Source organism: Lineus longissimus, chromosome 10 (assembly GCF_910592395.1).
Source record: "Lineus longissimus chromosome 10, tnLinLong1.2, whole genome shotgun sequence".
In the NCBI taxonomy this organism is placed as follows: domain Eukaryota; kingdom Metazoa; phylum Nemertea; class Pilidiophora; order Heteronemertea; family Lineidae; genus Lineus; species Lineus longissimus.
Genome location: NC_088317.1, coordinates 10,703,725 through 10,726,862, shown reverse-complemented (window position 1 = coordinate 10,726,862; position 23,138 = coordinate 10,703,725). Strand labels below are relative to the sequence as shown.

The 23,138-nt window shown below is 39.1% G+C and overlaps 1 protein-coding gene and 2 long non-coding RNA genes across 4 annotated transcripts in view; all 3 read right to left on the bottom strand.

Moving 5' to 3' along the window:
• Positions 1-23,138, bottom strand: part of LOC135494761 (uncharacterized) — a 74,812-nt gene that overhangs the window by 27,649 nt on the left and 24,025 nt on the right. The window lies entirely within an intron of this gene.
• The window catches only part of LOC135495130 (uncharacterized), a 36,595-nt gene that overhangs the window by 331 nt on the left and 13,126 nt on the right, over positions 1-23,138 (bottom strand). Inside the window, exons 1-2 of one of the 2 annotated variants that reach the window (XR_010448524.1) lie at positions 9,247-9,336; positions 5,626-5,744 (exon numbers count right to left, since the gene is read on the bottom strand). This is a non-coding gene — a long non-coding RNA (uncharacterized LOC135495130). Of the gene's footprint in view, positions 1-5,625; positions 5,745-9,246; positions 9,337-23,138 lie in introns of those variants that run through there. The other variant, XR_010448525.1, reaches the window with a different exon arrangement.
• LOC135494271 (uncharacterized) lies at positions 16,969-18,728 on the bottom strand. Its single transcript, XR_010448371.1, has 3 exons — positions 18,520-18,728; positions 17,444-17,648; positions 16,969-17,044 (listed from the first exon to the last, which is right to left on the bottom strand). It is a non-coding gene; the product is annotated as an uncharacterized LOC135494271 (long non-coding RNA).

Sequence of the window (23,138 nt, the reverse complement as noted above, 5' to 3'; positions counted from 1 at the left end):
GACTAAGCATCTGATAGCTAGCATCAACCATGTTTACAGCAGTCTTGGATAAAGGTAACGAGAACCCAAGATATGTTTGGCGAACAACACCAAGGTCTACATACAACTAGAATTGAGAAATTTGCTTTACAGCAAATTTGATGGTCCCCACACTGTGCAATGGATGGTGATTTTGCTTCATATGAAGCCACAGTTTGGTTTTGGGAATAAGAGCTGGATATGTGTCGTGATGGGCTAGGGCCAGGAGGCCTAGGTGCAGTTATAGATGGAGTACTAGTGAAAGTTGAAGTAGTTGGCGTAGAGTTTCCAAACAACGGGGAAAAGAATAGCGAGGAAATTACTGGAAGGGGGAGCCAGGTTCGAAAATGTAACGTCTGAACATTGTAGCGAGTGACGTGTGTCAACGAAAGAAGAGAAGTCTTCAGCTGAACAAATTGGTATTCTATATCTTTAAAAATATGACGTTTTAGTATAACAAGAGGCCCAAGGGCCTGGCGCTCAGCTGAAATGGATAGGTGAAGGCAAGGGCCAAGTGTGTGTCGGTACCGTTATTATGAGGCAACGTGAAGCTATAACGTGTGGTGACGTCAAAGAGTGGAGTCCTTGTCTTCATGCAGCGTAGGTGGAACTGATAACATGCACATGGACACAAGGTACATATAATTATTACAGTGTATTTTGTGAGGTGGGGCCTGGTGCTTTACAATGGTCAAATGAACCGACTGTTGTCTGGTCTGATGAAGTGGATGCAGCCAAATTTTTGGGACGGTCTTTTTTGTATGTGAAGAAAAGAAGATAAAGAGTTGGTTAACAAAATGAACTTTATTGGTGTGACAGATATTTGATGCCTTTCGGCAGATATTTGAAGCGCCTTGCGGCAGATATTTGTAGCCTTGCGGCAGATATTTGATAACGCTCTCCGGGAATGGAAAGCAGTAAAACGAGTAAGCACACCTTACTCTGAATGTGGGAACAGCAAGAGCGTTCCTGGACTTGAAATGTGCCAACGACTCCTCTTGCAATAACCAACAACAGTAAATCTGTAAAAAAAGATAAGAGAAATTAACCCCGACTGAATAAAAAAGGGTGACATAGACGGGGAAATGTACACCACCGGATACAGTCTGTGCTTGACCAGGCATCGGTCAGATGATATCCTGAACAAGGCATCTATGGAAGCAAATCCAGAAAGAGACTTAACCTTTGAAGGGCACACTTATTACTCAGTGAAAAGTCAGTCCTGTGGGCTGTTTTCCAATTCAAAATAAAAGTGTAACCTCTTTAAATTAGTCTCACAGACTGAACCATAACACTCAACAGCCAACCGTGCCCACATGATGTGAGCCGAGAGCTGGGCTTAAAGATGAGCGAGTGGTGTACTACATTTTGGAAATTGTCTATCGTCTACGACATGTGACAGAACAGGATCTAGTGGACTTAATGATGAGGTACTATCAAATAAGGTGTCCATCAATTGAATCATGAGGGCCTGTTGAGTTATCCTCTTAGGCTATCGTTTTTGTCTTTTTTTACAGCCAACAGTACAACCATGCACAGCGCAGTGTAGACAGTACAGGATTGCAAACCAAAAACATGAGCATTGCTGCCTAACGAAACTGCAGTGGAATTCATACTACGATGTATAATGTGACTTTCAAAATAATTTTTTTCCCGGCCAATGACCAGATAGGGAGAAAACAAACGTAAATGGCGAGATTTGTTGCAAAATTGCCAACCACAACAACTCGGGGACCGTAGCCAAAATGGCCGACAGCGAATTCTCCGGTAGCTCGCGCAGTCCATAAACAAGCATCAATTTTACCAACTTTGGGTGCAAGCTTGGTCATCAAAGTTACAGAACTGTTAGAAATACATCTTAACAACATAAATATACAGTTAAAAGTGCATAAAAATCCCGTTTCAACCTCCGGGCGCTACCTTTTTTTCTCCGCCAGACTTCGGACCCTACCGGTCGTTATTTAGTGCGACCGCCACCAGCGGTGTTTATCAAGATCTTTCGCCGTTTTAATTGCGCGTTTTAGGCAGATTAATCAATTATTACATGCATGCATTATATATCACCGAAATGATAATTGCGTAGGCTATTTGAAACTAAGTTCAGATATTATTTTCGATCTTTGAACTGAATTAAGGCGAGTGATTCTTGACACCCGGTCGACAAATCAGGACTTGCAAAATTCACGTGAGATCGCTTGCATCATCGGCACGTTTGAAAGCCGAATTTCACAAATTCCACAAATATTTATCACATACTATATGTATCACCACAAAGGTAACTCTCTAGACTATTTGAAACCAAGTTCAGATACTTATTTTCACAAAACTTCGAAGCTATGCAAGCGATTTTTCAGTGGTAGAGATCGACGGAAACAAATTTCTCGCTCTAAAATGACATGAGACGAGCAGTGAGCACCAACTTTCGCTAATTTGTGCACAAAATTTCCGCAATATTATAAAAAACTATTGATAAATCTGAATTATATAGACTCTTTGCAGTACCTTCACAAATTTCAGGTACATGGTCATGTTGATTAAAAGAGTATCAACCGATTGAACATGAGAAAGTTCACTCACCTTCATTGAAGCAGCGACTACCGCCATTTTTAAATGGTGGCATCTCTTCTATCGATGGGCCAATCAGCGGCACTGCTTGCAAAAAAGTTGAGCCACCGCCAAATTTGAAATCGCCAAAATTCAGTCAATGTGCCTGTAGCGCCAACTGGCGGTGAAAACTATATTAATTCCATTAAAAGTAAAAAATGAAAAAATATTCAAAAATATTCAGCCATATTTGAAATCAATATTTGCTCTGTGGACCGAGGTAAAAAGGGAAAGAAATCTAAACGCGAAATGACCTCATTCTCTTAATATAGGTCGGATCGCGCTGATTTTTCATTTTTTGAGTTCACCTTGGGCAACTCCTAATTTAGCACCGTCAACGAAGTGGCTGGGCTTTCCCGGTCAGAAATGTCCAATTTTGTCCACAGATGGGTCCCTAGATGGATGGATGGATGGATTGCAGGACGGACACCATTTGAACAGCTATTCTACTAGCTCCGCTGACTTTGTCAGCTGAGCTAAAAATATATGGCTTGACTCTTAATGAAGACAATTGCAATTTATAATGAGTAAAAGCATGATTACGAAGGGTTACCGTATTTTCCGGATTATCCCCCGCACTACCCTATGACCCGCACCCCCTTTGACCATTACCTAAAGCCACGCAAGACCTGCACCTGATTATGACCCGCACTGCTCCAAGACCCGCATTCTTCAGGCACAACACCGGTATCGTTTTTTAAGTCATTTTCCAGTTGTTTCAACAAGAGGCCCAAGGGCCTGGCGCTCAGCTGAGTTAATATCATTTTAATGATATTAACTTATTAAAATATTAAAATATCTTCCCGGTGTTTAGTTCATTATGCATGAAAATGGCATGCTCCATGGTATTTGATATCCTTTTGCGTTCACTACGGTACCAATGTTTTTGGTTGACATAATTATGCCACTGTTCATTCCTCAATCCTGACCATAATTCGGGTGAAATCATCGTATGAAAATATTTACCGAAACATGAAGTTTATGCCATGAATGAGGATACTCATTGTCATAGCCGCGTTTACAAGTACGAAGTATTTTCCCGCGAATATTCAAAACTGCTTGGCTCCTTGCCAGTTAAATAACATGTGACTATACACAAAATAGAAAACTTTGATGGAAATTGTAAATCATTTTTTTATCTATCAGGGGAAACAAGCTGATGATGATCAAATAAATCATTCATGAGAAATCGTTTTGTTGCTGAAGCTTGCATGACGAAGTTAATGCTAAACCTTTTCTTGTGCTCTACTGCGCCACCGTAGTTTTCTATTTAGACCAGCGATGACGTCATTTCTGGTGATTCCCTACGTTGTCCAATGAGCGCTTTTTAAAATGTGCCATTTGGTATTGTACAGTATGCAATGTATTTTTTCAGCGCTGCCAGTTGCCGAAGAGAATGCCGTAGCTCCCTCAATTTCCAATCAATTTTTATGGGAGTGACATTATTGTATTGCTCAGAATATCTACTTTTCACTCATGAAAGAATCGTAGAACTAAAACATAATAGGCGAACAGAATCATGCCGATTCACTGCACATACTGTGGGAATTCTCCACTTCAAAATACATCGGCGATGTCATCGCGAACAGAGCATGCACTTCCGATATCGTTTTCACAGAAATGTCGCCAAATATTCAAGAACTAATTTCTGAATTTAGTCCCTAAAGACCTTATGACTACCACTGAAACGAACTAGTGATAATATCGCCTACCAGACTACTTTTTAAGCAGAAAATTGGGTACTTGAGTGTCATTGAGCTCCAAGATTATTGCACATAGCGTAAACAACATGCCGCCATTTTGTCTCCGCTTCGGTATTTCGTACGCCGCTTATAATGCACCTTCTCAATTAAAACCAACATAATAAGGCCTTACATCGTTGATCGAATAGGAACACCACACAAAACACAATAAAGTGGGGGTACAATCGATTACGAAGCTGAAGTGAACAGTGATTTATTCCTGGAGCTACTGCTTTTGTTGTGTAGCTGCCATGTTTTGAGAACTGGCAAATAGGAGACTTCATTGATGGCTGACGTCATCGGGCGGCAATTTGAATCGGCAGAAATAATTAAAAGGCAGGTAGCGCCCTCTCCTGTTAAAATTTTGAACTTTTTCTCAATAAAATAGATTTTCAAGAATTTTATCTTAATATTAGAGCATATTTCGACTAATTCTGCTGCTCCTAGGCCGATATAGGCCAGTTTCCTTCATGCACTCTCGCTCGCAGGAAGTAGGGCGAATGGCGACAAATTTTGTTTTGAAAGTAGAGTTTGACCAGAAGTATCCAGAAATGCAAAATTGAAGTCTCTAGGTCTTACGGTTACAAAATGTGCACCATGGGTTTAACGGACGGATGGATGGATGGATGGATGGATGGATGGATGGATGGATGGATGGACAGACGGACGCCACTGAACAACTTATTTGACAAGCTCGGCTGACTTAGTCAGCTGAGCTAAAAATCAGCGAAAAATATCAAATCCGGGTTTCAAACCAAACCGCTTTAGGGGGTCAATATACATCATCCGGGCCACTTACCCTGAAAATTTTGCGTGGGGTTCACCACGGAAATTTTGAGAAATATTGATTTTTAAAAATGTACCCTCAGATTTCACACGCTCAGTCAAACTGTCTACTGGTACAGAAGCTCTCCTCTGTGCTGCCCCCTGGCATTAGTTGGACAAAACCCCTGCCCAAAATGAATTTTATTCTAAAGCTTGAATCCAGTTTAATAGTTCAAATCCCTATTTTTCTACTTCAGCTAATCATTAACCCCTTCTATTCCAGTGTCTAAATTATGTTTTTGATATTCAACAATTTGACACCCATTCCATTACAGGTGGCTCTGGTGTTGTGCCTAATAGGCAAGGGGTTAAAGTCGAATCTACTCAAGTTACCCATTTTCTGAGAAAGTTGACCCTTGCCAACAAGAAGTGATAAAACAAATTTGCATTGAAGCCTTAACTCATTAATTATAATTAATTTACTTATGTCACTTACATGCAAGCCAAAGACACTTTCAGTATAGATGTCCAACGTACTCAACAGATGACCACTTGCATCAAATACCAAGGTTCTCACCAATTTCTATTGAAAGGGTCAGTCTGATGTGTCCTCTTCTGAAAAATGATTGAAAAATGATAAAACATGTGATTCTTCCTATAAAATAGTTACATAATAGGGACACACCCAAATTTGTCAAGCTTCGCCCAGTTGTTATGTAATATTATGCAATAGTCTGTACCCCTTTTTGTGCAAATTTCAGTATGTTTGATACCCTGGTTCCTAACCTTCCAGAAACAGAAATCTTTTCTGTTGTCAATCAAGAGATATAAAAAATATTAGCAAGTAATGGACACCTGGGCGACCCATATTTGCTCGTCTTTCAACAGAAGTGGTACACTAGTCCATCTCTTGGCCTTAAAAACCTTGATACAGAGTTTTTTTCTTTTCTTCTGAGATGGTGAGAGATCCCTTGTTTATAATTGACCCCTTTTGCTTCCAGGTACCTCACCAAAGTGAAAACGAATCAGTATGTGCTGGGTATTCCAACGAACGAAGATGGTTGTGACTAGGCGGAGTCGACGTGCGGATTGTCTCCATACTGGGGTTTCAAAACGGAAACAAACTTATTTCAGAAAGGGACATAGCCGTTACAAATGTAGAAAGGATTATTCAGTTGTACATGATATGCCGACATGGATTAGGCTGCCCGAAGTTCAATATATGCGAGTCACAACTCGAGGACGAGACGGAGAGAGGATTGTTCCAGACATACACAACCGACCTTCTGGTAGGATTAAACTTTTACGCCCAATTGAGCATGTCAAGCCACCACAAAAATATCAAGATGTACATATTCATTCAGCAAAACATTTAGTTAGCATGAGTAGGATTAGGGATGAGAATTATGTTATTAGTACTGAAAAATTGATGGCTTTGATGAACAATGTGATTTTGTCTCACAACCAGACAGGTTGTGACAGTCCAGACTTTTCGTACCTTGAAACTAATAAGAGGGGTCTATGTGTGACTGTTAGAGTAAAATGCAATAACTGTATGTACAAATCAGAAAAGAGAAAATTATATTCAGAGTTGGAGTCTGCACCAACAGGGGGGCCTAAAACTGCTGTTCCAAACATTTCACTACAATGTGCACTCTTGGATTCAACTATTGGAAACTTCAAAGCTAGCCAAATTCTGAACACCATGGGGTTATCGACACCTTGTCTTAGTCACATGCAAACACAAGCGAATAAAGTTGGGGAAAAGATAGTTTCTCTGAATCAGAGGGATATGGCCAATATCAGAAATGATTTGAGGGACATTCAGACACTGGGGCATTTAATGTTTCGATGGATGGGCGTTACAACAGTCAGCGCATCACAACCAGGGGCAAACTTGGCCAGGCTGCTTCTCAGGTTATTGAAATTGCAACTGAAAATTTGACTGATGAAAAAAAAGTGATAGACATTGCGTTTGATAATAAACTGTGTTGGCGTGGTGCATACCGTCGAGCTCGGGGATTACCAGTTAATTGTGGAAGTGCCCCAAACATAAAAAAACCACAACAGGTCGAAAAGCCTAGGCCTACTACTCGACAGTCAGCAGCAAGAAATATGGACACCCCAAGCATTCACAATGAAAGGCATCACCAATGTACAGCTAACTTTCCTGAGTCTGACCCGTTCACCGAATATTCCCTGGCAAAAACCATTGCCCAGAATCTTGCGAAGGAAGGGATTCATATCGAGTACTTGACTACAGATGGGGACAGTGCTGCATATCATGGTGTGAAAGATGCAACTGATAAGATCTTTAAAACCCTTTTTACTGTCAAACCCCAAACCGACCCTATCCACCTGGGGCAGGCCATGTTCAGGGCTGGTTTAAAATCTGAGTTTAGCGAGAACTGTTTTCCTGGCGATACAGCGGAGGAGAAAAAAAGTTGCAAGAAACTGTTCATGCTTGATATAAAAACAAGATCAAGTCGGGCGTTGGACTTATTATTTAGAGACACGAATGGTGACATTGACAAAGCTTCTAAGAAACTTGGACCCCTAGTTCAGTCATTGGTTGAGTGCTACTCTGGGAACTGTTCGAAATGTCGCGGCAACAAATATAACCTTTGTGGGGGTGGAGTGCGAAATTCATGGTTCAAACAGTCACCATACTTCAAGTCCTTTGGCCAAAGGAGGGGATTTGAACTTTCATTGAATAAAGTGGACAAAAACATGTTGCAGTTGTTGTTAGAAATTCGACTGGGGGAATCTGCAGTAGAAACATTGAAAACAGGTTATAACACAAACAAACCTGAAGCGACCAATCGCGGCTTGTCGGCCAGTTTGCCTAAAAACATTACATTCAGTCGGAATGCCTTTCCCCGGGCCAACAGCGCCATACACCGTGTGAATAACTTTCTCTCCAAGAGTGCAAAAGCGAAATTAGAGTGTTTAGATGTTCCAATTAACCCTGAATCCCACGCGATGAAGAACCTCGATCGCCAACAGCAAAGGAAACAGTATAATGTTCAATACAAGAAGACTGTCGAATTCAAAAAACAAGCCGCTAAATTTCAGATAAAGAGAAGATGTGAGTTTCTCGAAGCAAAAAAAAGTGATTACAAAAAACATTGTCAAATAAATTTCCCAACACAAGCACCACCAGCAGCAACTCCAGTAGCAGGGACCAGCCATGCCAGCCACGCCAGCCACGCCAGCATCCAAAACCTGAGAAGTGGACGACGACGACGACAACATCAAGACCACACATACAACTTGAAACCAAAACGAGGGGTCATAGACGGAGGGTATGAAGGAGGGAACAAGCTGAGAGACCACTCGTATTGTATTCAGTCTTCCACCACACGACCAGTTAGAAAGGGGAAAGGAGTCCAGAAATATCAACCAAAAAGGTAAATATATTACATAACACTGAACGCTTTAACTGGGAGGGGGTTAAAGTTAGCATGCTAAGTTAAATTTGAAGCCAGGATTCAAAATAACATTCTGCAACATGATTTGAAGTAGCATAGCATACCTTGATTATCCCCCAAATATAAATTAATCAAGCAGGCTTGGTACACACCATGTCCCTGACACACACCTAGCGACAAGCAGCGCTGTCTATTATTATTAATTTTATGCGGTTCAAGGGTCAAATGTTCCAAATTGACGCATAATGAGTTATGACAAAGGTGCGAGACATCACCCTGGGGTGTCAAATCATGTGAATTGTGTAAAATGTACACCAATCTAAGCACAGAAAATTTTTTCGATTTGCACCCAGGCAGCTTGGCACTCATCTCACCATATTTCATAGACCCTAACATTCGTTTAGCCCCCCACATCCAGACCCTACACGCCTTATTACTTGCAATGCTGCTTCTGGCAGCTACCCTGTCTTTATAGACCTGAATTGGATCACCTGAAGCCATATTTGAGGAGTTTCACTGCAAATTTTGAGAAATTTTGAGATTTGTTGATCTCGCTAATAGGCACAACACCGGTATCGTTTTTTAAGTCATTTTCCAGTTGTTTCAAAAATCAGCGAAAAATATCAAATCCGGGTTTCAAACCAAACCGCTTTAGGGGGTCAATATACATCATCCGGGCCACTTACCCTGAAAATTTTGCGTGGGGTTCACCACGGAATTTTGAGAAATATTGATTTTTAAATATGTACCCTCAGATTTCACACGCTCAGTCAAACTGTCTACTGGTACAGAAGCTCTCCTCTGTGCTGCCCCCTGGCATTAGTTGGACGAAACCCCTGCCCAAAATGAATTTTATTCTAAAGCTTGAATCCAGTTTAATAGTTCAAATCCCTATTTTTCTACTTCAGCTAATCATTAACCCCTTCTATTCCAGTGTCTAAATTATGTTTTTGATATTCAACAATTTGACACCCATTCCATTACAGGTGGCTCTGGTGTTGTGCCTTCAAAAATAGTAAGCCATTCATTGATATTGACATCCTAGAACCGCCATGTTTTTTTTAATTGTTAACCAAAGTGGATCAATTCCAGCATGGCCGTAACTTGTTTTGAAGTGAAGGGCCGTCTCAAAACTCAATATTATGCATTTCGCTTTACTTTCAGGAAGTTTTGCGACGGGATTGAAGGGGATGCATGCTTGCTATTTGCAGATATATCCTGTGGATATCAGGGCACTGAGCTTGTGTAGTGCGAGTGCCTACAAGCTCAAAGGCCTGCTATTGGATGTGCAGACTGCAACCATGGGGGTCGTAGGGGCGTCTTGTTAATAAAGTTATATTCACACCCAAGTGTCTCACTTTTATTTGCAAGGCTGAATTGCTAACTTTATTTCAGCACTGATGGAGGAAAGGAAAAGGAGGAGAGATGTTATCTTCATGTATTTATTTTATTTTATTCAGTATAAAGTCATTCCCATGCTTCATACTAGTTCATTGACAATATACACTTCGAATTATACCGTAATTACTGTTCACATCACACAAATATTATTCACACCAATTAGCAAACAAAGGGAACAAGTTGAATACAATGTAGAATATTCACACCAAACTGCATAACACCAATTAGTAAACCAAAGAACAATGGTAGAAATGTTATTAGAGTGATCTGTTGTAACATTACTTGACCCAATATTAGCACACAAATTGTCTTAAGCATATAGTCATTGTCCTGAATGAGCATATCATTCGCATTCATCACTTTCGAAACCTTCGAAATCTTCATCTTCGGTATCATCATGGAAGAGGTCCCGGAACAGTTCATCGAAGTCCGTCTTCGACATCGTATCCCTCAACGTATCCTCGGAATCGGAATCGTCTGCCGAGTCCTCAGTTGGCTGAACCTCGGGTAGGGTGGGGCACAGTTCAGACTTGCGGAAGCCGTTTCCGATCGTTTGGACACTGATGCTCTGCCACGATTTCTTTACCCACTCAGCTACCATTGCGTAAGTGGCCCGACGCTGCCTCCCCGTCTTCGTAAACGTATGCTCTCCGTCGACCATCCAAGTTTCCCATTCCATGCGCAGCCGGTCTTTGAACGCCTTGTTCACGGAAATATCGAGAGGCTGCAACAACTTCGTCAGACCGCCTGGGATGACGGCGATCTTGGAGTTCATCTTCTTCAAATGCTCTTTAACGGACTCGGTCTTGTGCGCAGTCATCGAATCTTAACACGAGAAGCGATGGTTGTAGATGAAAGAACCCGTTTGGTCTCTTTACGTATGCGGAGTCCAGCCAATCATGCATAACTTCTTCACTCATCCAGCCTTTTGGGTTGGCTCGGATGATAACGCCAGTTGGGAAGTTCTCCTTGGGAATCGTTTTCCTCTTGAAGATGAGCATCGGAGGAAGCTTCTTGCCTGACGCCGTGCATGCGAGGACGACCGTGAAGCTGGACTTCTCGTGGCCGGTTGTCTTGATTGGTATCGTCTACTGGCCAACTCGGTCAACTGTGCGGGTCATCGGGATATCGAACGTGAGCGGCACCTCATCCATGTTGACGACCTGGTCGAGGCTGATCTTGAAGGTCGTAATCTTATCGGTGGTAAAGTCTCTGAAGGAGTCGAGCTTCTCCTGCCAGTCGTCGGGAAGCTTCTGGCACATCGTTGTTCTGGTACGGATGGAGAGTTCTTTTCTTCGCATAAATCTAAAGCACCACGACGGCCCGCCTTGAAACTCGTCAATCTTCATGTCTTTTGCGTAGACCTTGGCCTTCAGACGTATGGCGACTGTTGATAATCCCCTGCCGGCTGCCCGCTGCTCGTTGACCCAGGTTTCGACTCTGTCTTCCAGATTGGACCACCTTGCTTGGTTACCCCAGAACGCCTTTCTCGTCTTTTTCGTCAGCTTGAGTCGGTCTTCTTGCTTTCGCCATGCCCGTACCAAGGATTCGTCAATTCCATTTTCTCTACCGGCTGCTCGATTCCCGTGTTCCTTGGCGAACTGAATGGCTTTTAGCTTGAAGGCAGCATCGTAACTCTTGAGTCTTCTCTTCACTGGAGGCATATTGATGAGTTGTTCTTGATTCGTTCTTGATGAGTGATGACTAAATTATGATGAACTGTGAAAAAGGCCCGGTATTTATACCCGTTAATTGGATCCTGATGTCGATTTTTGGGAGGACAAAAATTTGCATAAATGAAGCTTGGCTTAATTAGTGCTTATCCAATAGAATACGCTGGTGCTAATTAGAAGCTGGGGTGATCAATGTTACATTAGTTTTGATTGGATTAACTCTTTCCCTGAAATGCATAGATTTTTAACTCTCTCAGAAGGATCAGGACAACCAATCTGTACTTACCGACAGGGAGCTCCCTTTTTAAGTATCAAAGGTCCATAATAAAACACACTAAAATTGTTTAATTTTATTTTCATAATATGTACAAGGAAATAGAAAACGAATCGGCGTTTATATTATGATGTGTACGACGACCATACCTTCACCAAGTGGAGTCTGAAAAAGACATGTCTGAAAAATGTACAGATTATGCCCTATAACAAAACATTATGACATTATACCAGTATACCTACCACAACATCGCTTATGAGATGCCCCCAATAAGACTATTTTCCCTAGCGGAGACATCACAAACTATGCGATCATGGCGGAAATATTGGTTGAAAACAATGCGAAAACAATGGACATAAATCCTTATCAAGTAACCAGTTTGGTCCCCTTTTTTTTCTTTAGGGTTGGGGCTTATCCCTCTCAGAATCCACGCAAGACCCGCACCTTTGTATTACCCGCACCCCCACTTTTTGGGTCTGTTTGAGGGCAAAAAGCCGCCGGAAAATACGGTACTATATACTCTTAGTATGTTGACCATTCAACAGGCAGGTGAAGGCATGACATTATGTACATGATTGTATGAAATTATTTGAAAACACCACTCAATTACGGGAACTGAAATAAATGCCTTATCTTGTGCTACGTGCATAAAAGTTACAAAACTTGTCTACCACAGATCGCAGCAACGGATATTCGTCACTCATCCACTGTTCGACTCTTTTACCCTGTACCATGAATTTTCCGAATTTTCCGAATTTAGATTTTCCTCCGGTGAGGTATACGGTTATCACGAAAAGTTTTCCTTCCTTACTGTCGGCCTGTCCCAAAGTGTATACTTTAATTTTGTCCTCGACATGTGATTCACTTTTGTCTGAAACCTCCTTCCACACAATGTCCACCTCATTTTTTAACATTTCGTAGTAGCGATGGAGAAGGAGTTTCTTCCAAATGTTGAATCTCTCTTTAGAATCGGGGTGAATGATTGCAAAAATACCACCATTTCCCCTTCTCGATTTAGTTTCGACAGTATCACAGCCACCAATAACGGACCTACTAATGACCGACAAGTAACATAATTGACCGTCAAGGACCGACAAGTGTCTCAAAATGACCGACAAGTAGGATCAAATAAGAAACAATTTACTACCAAACTTGTAAATATCTAACTAATTGGTCTTTTGATAGCTAAGAAATGGAAGGATTTGTAAGATGCATTTGCCGACAAGTGAATCCATGATCTTTACTCAAATGAGGTAGCAAAGTTATGTCCTGGAAGTTGGGGACTGAAAACTCCTGGAAAACAAGAGGCCCAAGGGCCTGGCGCTCAGCTGATTTAAGTACATCGTGTATGTGTACTAGGGAAGCAAGTGTTAAAGAGGTCAGGGTTCCTGCCAGAGTGAAGTTAAGGAGACATTTCTTGTAGGTTGGTTTAATAGTTAGTACTAATGATGTCTGAAGCAGAAGATTAGGCCAACTTTTTACAATCGATTTGAAAATCTGGAAATGAGAGATATGTGAGCATGATTACTTCTGATAGAAACACTGGCATAATAGGAATTACCGGGTCCATTTTTTTTCCATTTTCTGAAAATATATGGTAGGCAGATTCATTATCCAAAGACAGTAGCTTCTGAAGATGACGAGATACAGCTGCACCACATAAAACGACCAATTGATTTTTGAAAATAAATCCTTTTCAAACTCTGACAATGGATTTGACAAGAGGCCCATGGGCCTGGCGCTTGCCGACAGGACATGTAACCATTGATAGCAATTAAAAAAAGGCACATGGGGATTGTGCTGAGCTGACAGGCTGTATGAAGTAGCTTTTATATGATGACTGAAGATGTCTTTTGTTATATTGTCCTGATTGCAGAGTAGGAGTGCTGAAGGTGTTTAGTGAACATGTAAATTACCATATTTCTTACTTGTATGAGGAAAGTTGGAAGTGGTCCATATGTGGTAGTTGGAATCTGTGGTTATCTTTCTGATACTGGGGCAATGCAGCATAGCTTAGATGCTGAAGACAGGAAAATAATTGAACAAATGAACCGAGAGTTGAAAAATGAGATGTTTTTTTTATTGGTATCAAATTGTCCTGACCAGCAGGTGATTGGAATCATTTTCAAAGTATACATCGGGTGGTGCAGAAAAAAATGAGTCCACAAACCTTTTCATTATAAGTATGGAAATATTTATCATGCTGAAATGCCATTTCATAATTATTTGACTTCTTTCCCGCCTTACTATGAAATTGCAATGAAAAACCTAAATTATTTTAGAAATTACTTGCATTTGAAAAATTGAGGTATGATATCAAAATGCCAGGCCTATGACATGTAGGGTGATTCATAAAACATATTTTTTAGCTATAACTTTCATAATATTCCAGATAGGATAACTATTTTATTGTCGAAATATAGGTTTTTTGGGTCAAGGTATCATTTAAGCCTGGTTTCGGAGTTGCACCACAATTGCATTATGGGAAATCAAAGATGGCTGTGAATTGGCCTAAAAAACCAGAATCATTTCCCATGATGCAATGGTGTAACAACTCTTAAACCAAGTTTAAATGATTTCTTGGTCACGACAACCTATACTTTGACATCAAAATCATAATCATACCAGCAATATTATGGAAGTTCTAGCCAGAAATTGGTTTTAGTGGTTTTTGAAGGTCTGGCATTACACGTTTCTATCTAGTTTTTCAAATGCCTATTACTTCTAAAACATTTCAGATGTTTCATTGAAACTCTCATCAGAAGATGTGAAAGACGTCAAACAAAAAATGTGCAAGAAATTGCATTACAATGCGATGGAGACTTTTTGACTGATAACAAAATATATCGTGTACTCGTTTTTTGTATGCCACCTGATATAGTTTTGATTCGTGTGAATCACATTTGAATTACATATAGAATTAGATATAGAATAACAGATTAAACAAAATGAAATAAAACAGAGGATAAATGCAATGTTGACTAACATGATTAACAGATGGTAAAAAGTTCAAGGCTGAGCTCACTTAATTCATCAGTTTTATTTATTTTTACTGCTACATCAATGGTGATTTTTTAACTCTTAATCTTCATGGGTGGGGGTGATGCCAGTAAATTGATGTTCCATGTACAAGGTCACATGTTTTTTATTGCTTGGTTTACAGGAGTGGAGTGCGAACCTGGTTTTTTTTCTGGAAAAATTGATATTCAAATGCTTTGAAATTTGTAACTCAAAAATTGGAGTCTTTGGTAAAAAGAAGTAAACCTGTGACTTTAGAAAGGGTGTAAGATCATTTTAGACATAACATGTGACGCAATAATTATACTTGGTATTGACATTGTTGAAGAATTCTTTTGAATATAACACCACTTTTCATATTATGTGTCAACCTTGTAAATCAACAAATATAAAACATGTGACGTAAGCAGATGGTGAACAGCTGGTGAAGGGAAGGAATAAACAAGCAGCCTGTATGGTGTGAATTTGAAAGTGAATGAACAGATTCTCTTCAATATCATAGATGTACATGTAATAATTAAGTAAATGGGTCTTCAGGAAATAGAATGTAATTAAGTGAATTCAGCCTTATAAACAAAAAAAAGTTTATGGATAGGATGCCTCATGAAATATCTATTTAACGGGGATTAGAGATTTTCACAGGGTTCTCAGGTAGGATAAAGCATTTTCTTTTGGACTCTGCATTATTTGAAAACTTCCTTCTCTTTTGACATTTTGATAATTTGTGATTTTTTCTCTGACATTCATTTCTTCTGATCCCCAAAATACGTATCTGAGGTTTTTAAAAATTTCACAGTTAGTTGTCAATATTTTAAGAATCTCTGAATATCATGAAAATTACTTGGCTTATATCTGTTATTCAGTGGCAATTTTGTAACTCGAACTTTCATGTGATGTGTGCCTATATGCTACTCTGTAGTACATTGTATGTGATGGCACAGGAAGAAAAATTTCTCAAAATTTGGTATAGCATGAAGATGTGATCCAATTTTCAAATTATTTCTTCATAGGAGGTTTTAGAATTTGCTGTTATTTTATGTTAAATTGGAAAAGTTATAAAAAGTCAAAAACAAAAATTGTCACTTAGGATCTTTTTAAAAAATATCATTATCAAAATATCAGATAGTTTTCAAATTACGGAGAGATCAATAGAAAACACATTTTCCTACTGAATGGTGAAAACTCAATTAAAATCAGCCAACTCATTCCATAGATATTTCAGGAAACAAGGTGTCCATATACCGTGAGTGTACATACATGTAAAACAGATGTTATAATGGTATGTCTTATTGTCCTACTTCCTGGCTTTTTTGCCCGTTACTCAATGAACTCACCACTAGGTGCCCATGATTTAACTTGACTTTAAGACTCTTTAACTCAGTAAAATGATGAACTTGGTATACAAAGTTTGGTAACAAAACTATTGAATGTTTAGTAGATACATGTCACTCTTCAGTATTTATTCCATGGCAAATGATGTGGCTATGAAATTTGAGTTGATTGTTACTGCGAAGGGTTTAGCTGAGAGGAAGAATTCCTCGACTTCCTCAGCAGTGTCCAGTGAAACTTCTTGAGCTTTCAAGAAATCAGAGAGCACGGGATTGTGCGCACTGATGCGATACTTGACACCATGGTCAGACAGGTTTAGTTTGACCCTGACTTGTTTAAGGACAGAAGCTGATAGTTGTCTCATGTTACAGCATTTACACCTGTATGTATTTTGCAAGAGGTCGACTGTATTAACAATGGCTTTGCAGCTGTTGCATGATACAATGATTGAACACTGAACACTCTCACATTTAGCACTGGTGAGTTTAGTAAGATCTTCTAATTCAGGCAGGTCCAAGCAAGGGTTTTCCATTTCATCAGTCTCTGTGATGACGGTTGATGTAGTGGTCTGGAGATGTTTGATGTTGAAATTTGATACTGAGAGATTTGTGAATTTATAAGTATGGTTGATTTCTATTATGTCAATGCTGTCTGCCCAAGCTGTGAGTCTGACGGATGTTTTGTCATCTGCAATAACGAAAACCTTTTTTTGGTTGGCTCCGTTTTGTAGCTGAGTTGAACCTCACTTTGTTCTTCGACTACTTGGTTAACAAAGGCTGTGATATTGATCTGAAATTTAAGAAACAATAGAAATGGACTAAGTGTTAGGTTGGAATTTTAAAAGGAAGTTGTCTTAAAAGTAGACCAAAGTCTACGTTTCTTCGAGAGTGAATGGAGAAATAGGGGGAAAAGTAGTAAACAAAGTTGATTTTGGTTTCCGTACTGTAGTAGTAAGATAATGGCCAGTAACGAAATGGTTAAAAATTAATGGACTGTATGCACGTATCAACACGGTGGGCTAATATTCGAATACAAGTGCTTTTAAATGAACAAGAAGTGAACCATCCAATGATTCCAAAAAGAACATTTCATTTATTTCTGTATCTGTAGCAGTTGGTTTAGAAATTAGTTACAATGTTATTCCTGTAGAGACAAAGACTGTACAAATGATGGCTCCATAGAATTTACCTTATTCTTTTCTGTTGATGGAACTTTGTAAACGAAATCAGTAACAGTTGTTGTTACGGGTTGCTGAAGTTTCGGTGTCTTGTACTTAAAGGAAAGAGCTTTCTTGGTGTTTTCAAGGGTGGTGTCCTTGTTGACTTTGATATCTTCCTTGGTGTTGTCATACCAGTTGGGTGTTGTGTGGATTTTGGCGAGCTTGATTGGGCTTCTGAAAAGTAATGGAAATAGTTGAAATCAAATGGATAATTTCTTTTTAGACCTAGGTATCATTTAGATAGAATAATAAACATGTGAAAACTGCCTGAATGATTGATTTGAGTCACCAGAAGACACATGATGACTTTTTCTGGCTATTGAACTGAATGCTTGATTACAGTCACTGGAACACACATTTTTTCCTGGCTATTGAAAGCTCCAGACCAGAGGTAGAGGGCTTTCTGGCCCGAGAAAATTTGACTGCGTTCTGGTAAGAAGGATCAGTGAAGAGGGCATTTTTTTATTTTTCATATGCCACAAGTTCGCCAAAAACAAGCTGCACTGGGATAAAAATATGAATAGAAATACTGGAATATAGTGAGAAAAGGAACAATTTCCCATGTCGTCATGTGACTGATGTAATTGTAATGCCCTGGGGAGATATCTTCTGGACAATGTCTCCATATGGATGGCAAGCGGTGAGCATTGAGCAGCAAGTGGTGAGCGCAGATTGACACACAGTATTCTCAATTCCCCTCTGGTTGATTTGAGGGACAATGAAGGTGCTGGGTCAATTCTTGCCGACACATGAATAAGTGGTATTGGTAGTCTTGAATAACTGGTAGTCTTGAATAATCAGCTTTTTTTTTTCTTGTCCTATTCATCATTGCTTGGAGTTAACAAGAAATCAAGGACTTAGTGTCCTTCTACTAGGTCAATTTAAAGATTTTACTTCAACCACAATATAAATTTTTGAAAGGCCAGGGCTAAATCTATCAATGTACATTTTTTGGTAGCTCTACTAGGTCTTGGCATGAGAGTTAGAAATTTGGGGTGATCATCATAATCATTGTAATGCAGTATTGAAGAAACTGGACTCTTACTTTTTTTCTTCAGCCTCCTTGAAAAAGGCGTGGTGTCTTTGGTGAAAGCAAACCACTCGTTGAAATTGTGTAGATCCTGTTTGAATTTGTGAGTCGAAGTAGTTCATATTTGTTTTAGATCTTTTCACTGGTGAAGTATTATGAACAAAGCCGACAACTGACTTGTCCTCTTCAGGTAAAGGTCTTTTTTGTTTGTTTGATGCCACATCCTTGTCTTTCATTTCCTTGTTGTTGTTCTCCATTTTGAATTCTGAGCTGGAAGTGGAAGAAAACATATTATATACATTTCTGAGAACACCTTATATACCGTACTACAGACTGATAATGTAATAATACAGAGTGAGGGCCTAAAATGTTTGGTACACGGAAGGAAATAAGTACAGTAGAGCTTGAAGCAGCATTGAGACACTTAATCTTACTGAAATGTAACAACTGGTTAGTTAGTAGAGTGTATTAAAGGTGAACTGAAGTCACAAAAATCTGCTGATGACCACACTTATACAGTTATATCTTACTTCTATGTAGCTGATGCCCTGATACCAAGGTTCCAAGCAGAAGCCAAGTCAGTTCCTGTACACACTTTGTGTTAATGAGAACACCTTTGTTACAATGTGTCTTCTTTGACCAACTGATTGTGAACACAGTAGCCCCCACAAAAAGATAGTAATCAAGGCTGTTCGGAGACTTTGTTCTCCTTGCTATAAATTCAACTATGAAGACCGGTGCAAATGTTGCTAGCCGTCATAAACCAGGAAAAAGCATCTGGCCGATTATCTAATTTCAATTATTTTTAGGGGGAAGAATCCTGGACCTCTCTCAGGTGAAAACAGATTGTGTCTTTAGTGCATGGCATAAGGATCTCAGCATAATGTAGGGCTGAATTTGACCTCATTCAGCTCAAAATACTTGATCTGCCGTTAACGGTGAGCCAATAAGTGTTATACTATGTTACTGTATACTAACATTTTTAGAGTTGGATTGTGTGTTGGATATTGAGAGTGAAGGTTTCAATCAGCATAGTCTTTTCTTGAATGTAATTAGCACGATTATGGATAATCCATGATTCCGATGGTGAATGAGTTTGTCTAAAGGTATGATCCTCCCATTTATGTAATCCATGATTCCGATGGTGAATGAGTTTGTCCAAAGATATGATCCTCCCGTTTATGTAATCCATGATTCCGATGATGAATGAGCGACTCCAAAAATATGAACCTCTTATTAGATGTTTTCCATTTGGATCGGTTGAATGTTCATTCAGAAGTAAATACACTAAAGATTTGTTTGTTACACAGTGCAATTAACAGTTCAAGCACATGGATGTTAAAGTCCATAAGGTAACACAAACAGAGGTTGTTCTCCATGGTACCCCCCCCCCCCCCCTCCCCCAAGTTTCATATTTACTTCCTCTACAAGATGCAGCACCAGTGATGAATTTGCTTTGCTGCAGGCGGAGACTATTTATTGCACTGGTTTAATTGTTTCTTTGTAGGGTATCTTTTGATTACATAACAAAGGAAATGTTTCTTTTTAAAACTATAAAGTGAAAGTAATTTGTAGCAACATAGGAGAGGTAGAGTTGTGGGCTTTGTTTAATTCAGTTTAAAAAAAGATACATGTGCTTTATTATTATGCTGAAATTGATGAGATAAATACTTTTGTTTATTAGAAGTAACTTTGAAATTGCAATTTTCCAATAATGAGTGATATGAACCAAGCTGGACATAACTGATTTGGATGAGAAAATAATTATTCAAGCATGTTGTGTAATGTTTGTCACAAGTGAGAAATAAACGAAAAATACAATAGTTGTTATGGTACAGGGGTTGATTGGTTTCTTAGTAACCTCCAACTCTCTGCAACAACTCCAAGTGATCAAAACTTGAGTTGGTCTATTTTTACTTGTCGGAAGGTTTGTCACAGCCAAAAAGCCCACGACTTAGGACATTAGTCATGTTAGTCAAAAGCTTCATTCATAGCTGTTTTATTAATTTGCGGAGTTTGCCATCAACCCCGAATGGTACATTTCTGTCCTAGAGCACATGTATCCTTTACCTGCTCCCATACTTTTGCCCCCCCCCCCCCCATCCAGATCATGTCTTATTTCTCCTTTGCCCTCTCTCCTGCTGCTTGATTTCAACTATGAATATTTTACATGTATATGTTCTTCAAGGTTACCCTAAAAATTTCATTGTATTAGTAAATATATCACGAAAATTCGTTTTTTAATTTGGTCTATATTCCAATTTATAATAAAGGTACAGCTACCGCAATCATTTTATGATCAGACCAAGTGGATTCTATTGTAGAAGTATGAAGATTGACCTGATTAGAAAATGCCAAATCAATTAGTGAATTATAATCAGTAGTAATTTCGTTCACTAATTGTTGACATCCTATTATATTGGAAATCATCTGCAAATGGTTATCATTTTTGCTATTCCAAATATCAACATTAAAGTCACCAACAACAAGTAGAGGTTTATCGAGGTCTATTTCTAATGCAATTGTACGAAGTTTTGAACATAGTTCTGTAAATGAACATGAAGGTGACTTGTACAGACAGATGATTTGAAGGAAAAGTGTGGGTTTTGACAGCGAAATGCAGGAGGCTTCAAAGTTAGCAGTTGATACATGTTGAACAGTGCAGAACTCGGCAAGAGATGACAATACATACATAGCTAAACCATGTGGTGGTCTCCTTGCAGTACTATGACTAGTGTTTGTGCTATTAAGTTGATCATTTCTGAATAGTCTATAATTTGGGATGTCAAAGGTATCATTGTTGTCAGTGGCAATGAGGCGCGATTCTGCTACAAGAAGTATGTCTCCACTCATCATATGGTGATCAGCAAGTATATCACTCAAATGAAGATTCAAAGATCTTGTATTGTGAAAGATTACTTTCAGGTAGTTTTGTCCAAGTGATGAAGGAAGAGTATAATTCAGTTTTATGCATGATCTGTTTCGAAGTCGTTCCATTTCTTTAGTAACAATTGGATCAGTACCAATTTTGTCATCCTGCAAATTCAAAATGTACAAACCACTTATACTAGTGACTCTACTTAATGCAACATAATGGACATGGTTTATTTTTCTCCGTGAACTCATGTTGACAACTACTTCTGAAAGGGAGTATCCTTGTGCTTTCCAGACTGTTTTTGATGCACCAATTGTTAATGGAAATTGAGTTCTAGTAACAGGTGTATAACTTTTTCCACGATAAAATGTGCGCTTCTCAGCAAAAATTGGAGTCCATTCTTTAGGAGTATCAGTTGAGAAAAATGCTTTGTACATGGACCTGATAGATTTTCCTACATCTGGATCTTGGAATAACACCCACAGAATTGCAGGTTTATCAAAATCATTCATGAATTGTATTCTTTTCATTTGACACATTGTTCCATTTGTCAGCCCATCAGTAATATTTACATTGCATGTGATCATGTAAGGCAAGTCAATTGCCACTGAAAGTTTATTAACTAAACCAGCAGTTACAGAAGGATCATCAGGTATTCGTTCCACAATGGTTTGTTTAACTTCATCACTGAAGTCTGCAAGCACTGTATCTACAGCTTGGACAGTTATTTTTTCTGTTAATGTGTGATCAAAGACAAACTGGTTGTGCTTCGAAACTTCATGTTTTGTGCAATACAAGTGTAATGCATTTTGGGGATAATCAGGATCATCTTTGGAAAACATTCTTGATTTTAATACAGTTAGGTCATCTTCAGTGTGTTTGCCCTCTCTCAATCGATTAAGCAGTTCTGCGAAATTCATGTCATCTCTTTGGCGCATAATTTCAGTGAGTTCAAACATTTCAAAATGACAGTCATTTTCCATGCCTTCATCACTGCATGTATGATCATTTTCAGAATGTTCACTATGATTTTCATTGTTGAAATCAAACTGTTCACCACTCCAGAGATTAGTTGCCAAGTCTTTATAATCAACAATTTCACCTTTGACTGGATCTGAAAAAATCCACTTATCCATCACAGGCTGAAGTTGGTACAAATCTCCAAAAGCAATAATGTGAACTCCACCAAACGGATCTTTTTTATTACCTTTCAATTCTTGTAATCTGAGAGACAGGAATTGGAACATTTTTCGACCAACCATACTTATTTCATCAATGATGAGAACAGATAAATGTCTGTAATAGGTAATATATTTTTCACTTAAATTGTGTGGAAGTTTTGTGTATTTCAACCCTTGGTTAGGCAATATATGAAAAGCAGTGTGTAATGTTGTACCATGAATATTGTATGCAGCTGTTCCAGTTGGAGCTGTTAAAAGAATGCGACAGTCTTCTGGATCATCACCAGCATCAGTACATAAGCACCGCAATAAACTTTGGTGAATAGCTTTGATAGTGACACTCTTGCCTACACCAGCACCACCTGTGACAAACAAATGTAGATTTTTTGATGATGTTTTCATGTGCTTTAATACATATTTGAAAATGGTACGTTGTTTTTCATTTAGATTTCTGACCAGCTGGTGATATTCATCGTCAGGTATTCTACCTGGAAGTTTCTCAAAATTATGCGATTCTTTTTGAGGATGTAATCCGATATCTACACCAATGTCATAAGTTCTCATTTGTTCACTGTTGG